Source organism: Chiloscyllium punctatum, chromosome 29 (genome assembly GCF_047496795.1).
Source record: "Chiloscyllium punctatum isolate Juve2018m chromosome 29, sChiPun1.3, whole genome shotgun sequence".
NCBI lineage: Eukaryota > Metazoa > Chordata > Chondrichthyes > Orectolobiformes > Hemiscylliidae > Chiloscyllium > Chiloscyllium punctatum.
In genome coordinates, this window is record NC_092767.1 from 7,002,188 (window position 1) to 7,010,370 (window position 8,183).

At 45.1% G+C, this 8,183-nt stretch overlaps 4 non-coding genes across 4 annotated transcripts; all 4 read right to left on the bottom strand.

Annotated features, from left to right (window-relative positions):
• Positions 1-360: 360 nt before the first annotated feature.
• On the bottom strand, positions 361-433 carry trnar-ucg (transfer RNA arginine (anticodon UCG)). The gene has a single exon. It is a non-coding gene; the product is annotated as a tRNA-Arg (tRNA).
• Positions 434-2,558: 2,125 nt separating this feature from the next.
• trnas-aga (transfer RNA serine (anticodon AGA)) lies at positions 2,559-2,640 on the bottom strand. The gene has a single exon. It is a non-coding gene; the product is annotated as a tRNA-Ser (tRNA).
• Positions 2,641-4,074: 1,434 nt separating this feature from the next.
• Positions 4,075-4,147, bottom strand: trnar-ucg (transfer RNA arginine (anticodon UCG)). The gene has a single exon. It is a non-coding gene; the product is annotated as a tRNA-Arg (tRNA).
• A 3,640-nt stretch (positions 4,148-7,787) lies between these two features.
• On the bottom strand, positions 7,788-7,860 carry trnar-ucg (transfer RNA arginine (anticodon UCG)). Its single transcript has one exon. It is a non-coding gene; the product is annotated as a tRNA-Arg (tRNA).
• Between the last annotated feature and the right edge of the window lie 323 nt (positions 7,861-8,183).

Here is an 8,183-nt window from a genome sequence, read left to right on the forward strand (position 1 = left end):
TCAGAGAGCCAATCATTCCAGTCGCAGTTTCCAACTTTGGCCCAAAGTCTCGTGTGTTCTAATGTTCCCAATGCAAATGTCAATGACTTTATCCTGTGTTCTTAAATGGCACAATAATGGGGCAGATGTGTGACCTTTGCACAGCGACTTGTAACTCTTTGGAGGAACTTCTGCTCATTTTCACCCACAAAGGGAGACACACAGAAAGATACCCCCAAAGGGACAGAGGTCTCCGTTGTGGTGAGCTGGAATTTGAAATGGAAAATAGGACAAATGCAAGTTTCAAATGTGGAAGCACAGAAGCGACGTCCCGGCAGGGCATCGTCAACGTGGGGCACGGTTAAAGTCAGACATTCCCCTCGAGGCAGGTAGGACTCGAACCTACAATCTTCTGATCCGAAGTCAGACGCATTATCCATTACGCCACTGGCCCAACAGACACGCTCCCCCCTGGCAGAATGTCGATATGTAATGCCATGGACTTTCACGGAATCAGAATTAAAAAGGTGAACAAGCAGCGAAGAAAATCACCAACACTGCTTCACTTCGAAGTTTCCAATTTGTGAAGCAGTGCCTTTCACTGGCAAAGGAGAAACATTTGTCCTCAGCTGCCTGCTTCAGGGTCGCCTCCTTCTCTGCCGGAAGTTTCCATCGTTTTATTCGCAGTCCCGACGCGATTTCATGATCCACACCAGTGTAAACGTGTCATGGTGTCGTCTAAGCAAGACCCTGCCGAAACTCTGCGAGAGACATCTGGTCATTTCGAGCTCAGGATGTGGAATTAGACGAGCTGCGTGACACCTTTTATTGGCGCCGCCTCTTCACTGCAAATTAGCGGCTCAAAACGAGCCGTTGTTAGCATCAGCTTGATTTGTACCTTCCTGTCGTGCATTTGCTGAACAACATCAGATAGATCCCGTCCGGCCCAGCTGACTTATCTATTTTCACACTCTGCAGTATTTCTAATATCTCTTCCATGTGAACCTCAATCTCTTCTAGTCTAGACGCAAGTATCTCTCTATCTTCCTCGCCAACATTTTCATTATCTATAGCGAACTCTGTCGAAAAATATTTATTTAGTGCTTCCTCTATCTCCACTGACTCCACATACGACTTCCCACTATTATCCTTGATTGTCCCAAATTTAACTCTCGTCATTCTTTTAGTGCTCACATACCTATGGAAAGCCTTAGGGTTAACCCTGATCTTATCTGCCAACAACTTCTCATGTCTCCTCCTGGTTCTTCTCAGCTCTCTTTTTAGGTCTTTCCTGATATCGTTGGAACCCTCGAGCGCTCGAACTGAGTTTTCACGTTTTCTCCTAACATAAGACTTCTTGTTCTTCTTGACCAGGGTTTCCACTTCCTTAGTAAAGCACGGCTCACGCGTTCTATATCTTACTCCCTCCCTGACAGGTACATACTTATCTAGGACACACAGGAGCTTTTCCTTGAATAAGCTCCACATTTTTAATGTGCTCACCCCCTACAGTTTCCTACCCCACTCCACGATTCACAAATGTTACCTCATTGCATCGTGATTTCCCTTCCACCAGCTGAAACTCTTGCTCCGTGGAGTACACCTATCCCTTTCCATCAAGAAAGTAACCTGAGAGAATTGTGATCGCTGTCTCCACAGTGCTCATTCCTTCCAAATCTAAAACCTGGCCAGGCTCGTTACCCAGTACTAAATCGAAATTGGCTTCTTCCCTTGAAGGCATGTCTACATACTGTGTCAGGAAGCCCTCCCGCACACAGTGGACAAAAACTGACCCATCTATAGTACTCGTACTGTCGTGCTCTCAGTCAATATTTGGATGTTGTCTTGAGTGTTCGAGAGTTTTTCATTATCCCACAGTCCAGATGAAGTTTGTATTCCTCGCGTACGGGAGCGAGAATTCTTTCAATGTCTCAGATCAGTTCCTGTGCCGAGAAGATCAGAGTCAATGTCCCTTCCTCTACTCGGACTGACAATTTACACTTCTTCAATCTCCTATGATTCCATTTCCCAAAGGGTTTCTCAAGATTTCCAAAGCTGGAGCCTAAATTATATGGTTTGCTTCCTAAACATATTTCCAACTGCAAACTGACAATATTTTCACAGTATCTCTTCACAATCCTCTGGCTTGCACCATGTCCAGGGATGAGAAGTCCCGTTTGGTGGAGAGAGTTCCTAGGCTGGTGAGTTTCACTTTGGAACAAAGATGGTTAAGTGGCAATTTCCTGCGGTCGTTTGTAATGATGGGAGAGGGAGCGGTGGGGAATGAGCACTCTGACGAGCAGGAGGAAGTGTTGCCAATGACCAGAGTCAGAGAACAGAGGACAAGGGATGTAAGGAATCTAATGAAAAGCAGCACTTCTGCTCAGGGCGTTCAATAACAACTGCAGAAACCCGATGTGTCGAACAGTGTATCTGGAAAGACAAACAGAGATAATGTTTCAAATGTGGAGCATTTCTGATGAAGAACTCGAGTTTCTCAAGTCTAATCAAATTACAGGCCTGGATTGCAAAACAGGCTTTCGGAACTTTGAATTGTTCCAGCAGGAAAGCATTAATAACGTAGTCAGCAGGATTCGAACCTACGTGGGGAAACCCCAATGGATTTCTAATCCATCGCCTTAACTACTCGACCATGACTACAGGCAGCGCTGCACTCTGAGCATTGACCAAATCAGCCGTGATCTCATTGAAAGCTGCCGCTGACTTGAGTTACATGTTTCCATCTCCATTCATCCCTTCGCTGTCATGTGTAAGGTGCGAGACACCAAAGTAAAAGAAGAAAAGCACAAAGTTAGGAAAAGATATTTGCAGCCAAACTGAGTCAAAATTATTTATTGAAAGGAAAATCACACTTGGCAATTTGCTAGATCTCTTTGCGAACGTGACCAGCAGAGGTAATCAAGGGAGCTATTGGTCTGAGTATTCTTGGACATGAAACAAACAAAGGTTAGTGACATATTCATTTCTTTTTTTAGCGAACGAAATGGTCTTTCCTGATGGTTACAATGAAAGAGATGGTTCCCAATAAAAGACAGCGATTAAGTCGCTTGTAGATGTACTTCAATGTGATACGATTCACTTTCAGCCCCTAATTACCCCAGAGATGGAGGGGGTGAGTTACTTTTCTTCACTCTTCAACTCGACAGCATGGAGGTACAGACATGAAACCGCTAGAGATGGAGTTCTTGAATTGGGAACCAGCGACACTGAAGGAACTAGGCAAAAGTGAGGACTGCAGATGCTGGAAACCTGATTTTAGATCAGAAAATGTTGGAAAAGCACAGCAGCATCCGAGGAGCAGGAAAGTCGATGTTTCTGTTGCCAGTCTTTCTGCGTTCCGCAAACAGTTTTCGTTTTTGGCTCAGATTTCCAGCAACTGCAGCTATTCGTATTATGTTAACATTCATAATGTTTTGGACAAAACCAATGACCTGCTAGCATCGGAAAATCCGCAGAAGTACTGGTACACCGACATGTTAGCTGAACAATACAACCATTCCATGCGCGGGAATGCGATCCGGGCCACGGTGCTGAGAGTATCGAATCCTCACAAGTAAATAACAAGACAAGGCGATAGATACTATCGTATTTGGTGTAAATAAAACACCCTTTATGAACATTTTCCTTGCAGATTATTTTCAACTTGTTTTCGTAGATTTACAAAGTGGGAAAAGGCCATTCCGCCTGTGTGCATCGCAGCTAATCAGGGAGCCATCCATTCCAGTCGCAGTTTCCAACTTTGGCCCAAAGTCTCGTGTGTTCTAATGTTCCCAGGGCAAATGTCAATGACTTTATCCTGTGTTCTTAAAATGGCACAATAATGGGGCAGATGTATGACACTTGCACAGCGACTTGTAACTCTTTTGAGGAACTCATGCTCGTTTTCACCCACAAAGGGAGACACACAGAAAGATACCCCCAAAGCGACAGAGGTCTCCGTTGTGGTGAGCTGGAATTTGAAATGGACTATAGGACAAATGCAAGTTCCAAATGTGGAAGCACAGAAGCGACGTCCCGGCAGGACCTCACAGGGGAGCGTCAACTTGGGGCACGGTTAAAGTCAGACACTCCCCTCGAGCCAGGTAGGACTCGAACCTACAATCTTCTGATCCGAAGTTAGACGCGTTATCCATTACGCCACTGGCCCCAGAGACGCTCTCAGCACTGGCAGAATGTCGATATGTAATGCCATGGACTTTCACGGAATCAGAATTAAAAAGGTGAACAAGCAGCGAAGAAAATCACCAACACTGCTTCACTTCGAAGTTTCCAATTTGTGAAGCAGTGCCTTTCACTGGCAAAGGAGAAACATTTGTCCTCAGCTGCCTGCTTCAGGGTCGCCTCCTTCTCTGCTGGAAGTTTCCATCGTTTTATTCGCAGTCCCGACGCGATTTCATGATCCACTCCAGTGAAAACGTGTCATGGTGTCGTCTAAGCAAGACCCTGCCGAAACTCTGCGAGAGACATCTGGTCATTTCGACCTCAGGATGTGGAATTAGACGAGCTGCGTGACACCTTTTATTGGCGCCGCCACTTCACTGCAAATTAGTGGCTCAAAACGAGCCGTTGTTAGCATCAGCTTGATTTGTACCTTCCTGTCGTGCATTTGCTGAACAACATCAGATAGATCCCGTCCGGCCCAGCTGACTTATCTATTTTCACACTCTGCAGTATTTCTAATATCTCTTCCATGTGAACCTCAATCTCTTCTAGTCTAGACGCAAGTATCTCTCTATCTTCCTCGCCAACATTTTCATTATCTATAGCGAACTCTGTCGAAAAATATTTATTTAGTGCTTCCTCTATCTCCACTGACTCCACATACGACTTCCCACTATTATCCTTGATTGTCCCAAAGTTAACTCTCGTCATTCTTTTAGTGCTCACATACCTATGGAAAGCCTTAGGGTTAACCCTGATCCTATCTGCCAACAACTTCTCATGTCTCCTCCTGGTTCTTCTCAGCTCTCTTTTTAGGTCTTTCCTGATATCGTTGGAACCCTTGAGCGCTCGAACTGAGTTTTCACGTTTTCTCCTAACACAAGACTTCTTGTTCTTCTTGACCAGGGTTTCCACTTCCTTAGTAAAGCACGGCTCACGCGTTCTATATCTTACTCCCTCCCTGACGCGTACATACTTATCTAGGACACACAGGAGCTTTTCCTTGAATAAGCTCCACATTTTTAATGTGCTCACCCCCTACAGTTTCCTACCCCACTCCACGATTCACAAATGTTACCTCATTGCATCGTGATTTCCCTTCCACCAGCTGAAACTCTTGCTCCGTGGCGTACACCTATCCCTTTCCATCAAGAAAGTAACCTGAGAGAATTGTGATCGCTGTCTCCACAGTGCTCATTCCTTCCAAATCTAAAACCTGGCCAGGCTCGTTACCCAGTACTAAATCGAAAGTGGCTTCTTCCCTTGAAGGCATGTCTACATACTGTGTCAGGAAGCCCTCCCGCACACAGTGGACAAAAACTGACCCATCTATAGTACTCGTACTGTCGTGCTCTCAGTCAATATTTGGATGTTGTCTTGAGTGTTCCAGAGTTTTTCATTATCCCACAGTCCAGATGAAGTTTGTATTCCTCGCGTACGGGAGCGAGAATTCTTTCAATGTCTCAGACCAGTTCCTGTGCCGAGAAGATCAGAGTCAATGTCCCTTCCTCTACTCGGACTGACAATTTACACTTCTTCAATCTCCTATGATTCCATTTCCCAAAGGGTTTCTCAAGATTTCCAAAGCTGGAGCCTAAATTATATGGATTGCTTCCTAAACATTTTTCCAACTGCCAACTGACAATATTTTCACAGTAACTCTTCACAATCCTCTGGCTTGCACCATGTCCAGGGATGAGAAGTCCCCTTTGGTGGAGAGAGTTCCTAGGCTGGTGAGTTTCACTTTGGAACAAAGATGGTTAAGTGGCAATTTCCTGCGGTCGTTTGTAATGATGGGAGAGGGAGCGGTGGGGAATGAGCACTCTGACGAGCAGGAGGAAGTGTTGCCAATGACCAGAGTCAGAGAACAGAGGACAAGGGATGAAAGGAATCTAATGAAAAGCAGCACTTCTGCTCAGGGCGTTCAATAACAACTGCAGAAACCCGATGTGTCGATGAGTGTATCTGGAAAGACAAACAGAGATAATGTTTTAAATGTGGAGCATTTCTGATGAAGAACTCGAGTTTCTCAAGTCTAATCAAATTACAGGCCTGGTTTGCAAAACAGGCTTTTGGAACTTTGAATTGTTCCAGCAGGAAAGCATTCATAATGTAGTCCGCAGGATTCGAACGTACGTGGAGAAACCCCAATGAATTTCTAATCCATCGCCTTAACTACTCGGCCATGACTACAGGCAGCGCTGTAATCTGAGCATTGACCAAATCAGCCGTGATCTCATTGAAAGCTGCCGCTGACTTGAGTTACATGTTTCCATCTCCATTCATCCCTTCGCTGTCATGTGTAAGGTGCGAGACACCAAAGTAAAAGAAGAAAAGCACAAAGTTAGGAAAAGATATTTGCAGCCAAACTGAGTCAAAATTATTTATTGAAAGGAAAATCACAATTGGCAATTTGCTAGATCTCTTTGCGAACGTGACCAGCAGAGGTAATCAAGGGAGCTATTGGTCTGAGTATTCTTGGACATGAAACAAACAAAGGTTAGTGACATATTCATTTCTTTTTTTAGCGAACGAAATGGTCTTTCCTGATGGTTACAATGAAAGAGATGGTTCCCAATAAAAGACAGCGATTAAGTCGCTTGTAGATGTACTTCAATGTGATACGATTCACTTTCAGCCCCTAATTACCCCAGAGATGGAGGGGGTGAGTTACTTTTCTTCACTCTTCAACTCGACAGCATGGAGGTACAGACATGAAACCGCTAGAGATGGAGTTCTTGAATTGGGAACCAGCGACACTGAAGGAACTAGGCAAAAGTGAGGACTGCAGATGCTGGAAACCTGATTTTATATCAGAAAATGTTGGAAAAGCACAGCAGCATCCGAGGAGCAGGAAAGTCGATGTTTCTGTTGCCAGTCTTTCTGCGTTCCGCAAACAGTTTTCGTTTTTGGCTCAGATTTCCAGCAACTGCAGCTATTCGTATTATGTTAACATTCATAATGTTTTGGACAAAACCAATGACCTGCTAGCATCGGAAAATCCGCAGAAGTACTGGTACACCGACATGTTAGCTGAACAATACAACCATTCCATGCGCGGGAATGCGAACCGGGCCACGGTGCTGAGAGTATCGAATCCTCACAAGTAAATAACAAGACAAGGCGATAGATACTATCGTATTTGGTGTAAATAAAACACCCTTTATGAACATTTTCCTTGCAGATTATTTTCAACTTGTTTTCGTAGATTTACAAAGTGGGAAAAGGCCATTCCGCCTGTGTGCATCGCGGCTAATCAGGGAGCCATCCATTCCAGTCGCAGTTTCCAACTTTGGCCCAAAGTCTCGTGTGTTCTAATGTTCCCAGGGCAAATGTCAATGACTTTATCCTGTGTTCTTAAATGGCACAATAATGGGGCAGATGTATGACACTTGCACAGCGACTTGTAACTCTTCTGAGGAACTCATGCTCGTTTTCACCCACAAAGGGAGACACACAGAAAGATACCCCCAAAGCGACAGAGGTCTCCGTTGTGGTGAGCTGGAATTTGAAATGGACAATAGGACAAATGCAAGTTCCAAATGTGGAAGCACAGAAGCGCCGTCCCGGCAGGACCTCACAGGGGAGCGTCAACTTGGGGCACGGTTAAAGTCAGACACTCCCCTCGAGCCAGGTAGGACTCGAACCTACAATCTTCTGATCCGAAGTTAGACGCGTTATCCATTACGCCACTGGCCCAAGAGACGCTCTCAGCACTGGCAGAATGTCGATATGTAATGCCATGGACTTTCACGGAATCAGAATTAAAAAGGTGAACAAGCAGCGAAGAAAATCACCAACACTGCTTCACTTCGAAGTTTCCAATTTGTGAAGCAGTGCCTTTCACTGGCAAAGGAGAAACATTTGTCCTCAGCTGCCTGCTTCAGGGTCGCCTCCTTCTCTGCTGGAAGTTTCCATCGTTTCATTCGCAGTCCCGACGCGATTTCATGATCCACACCAGTGAAAACGTGTCATGGTGTCGTCTAAGCAAGACCCTGCCGAAACTCTGCGAGAGACATCTG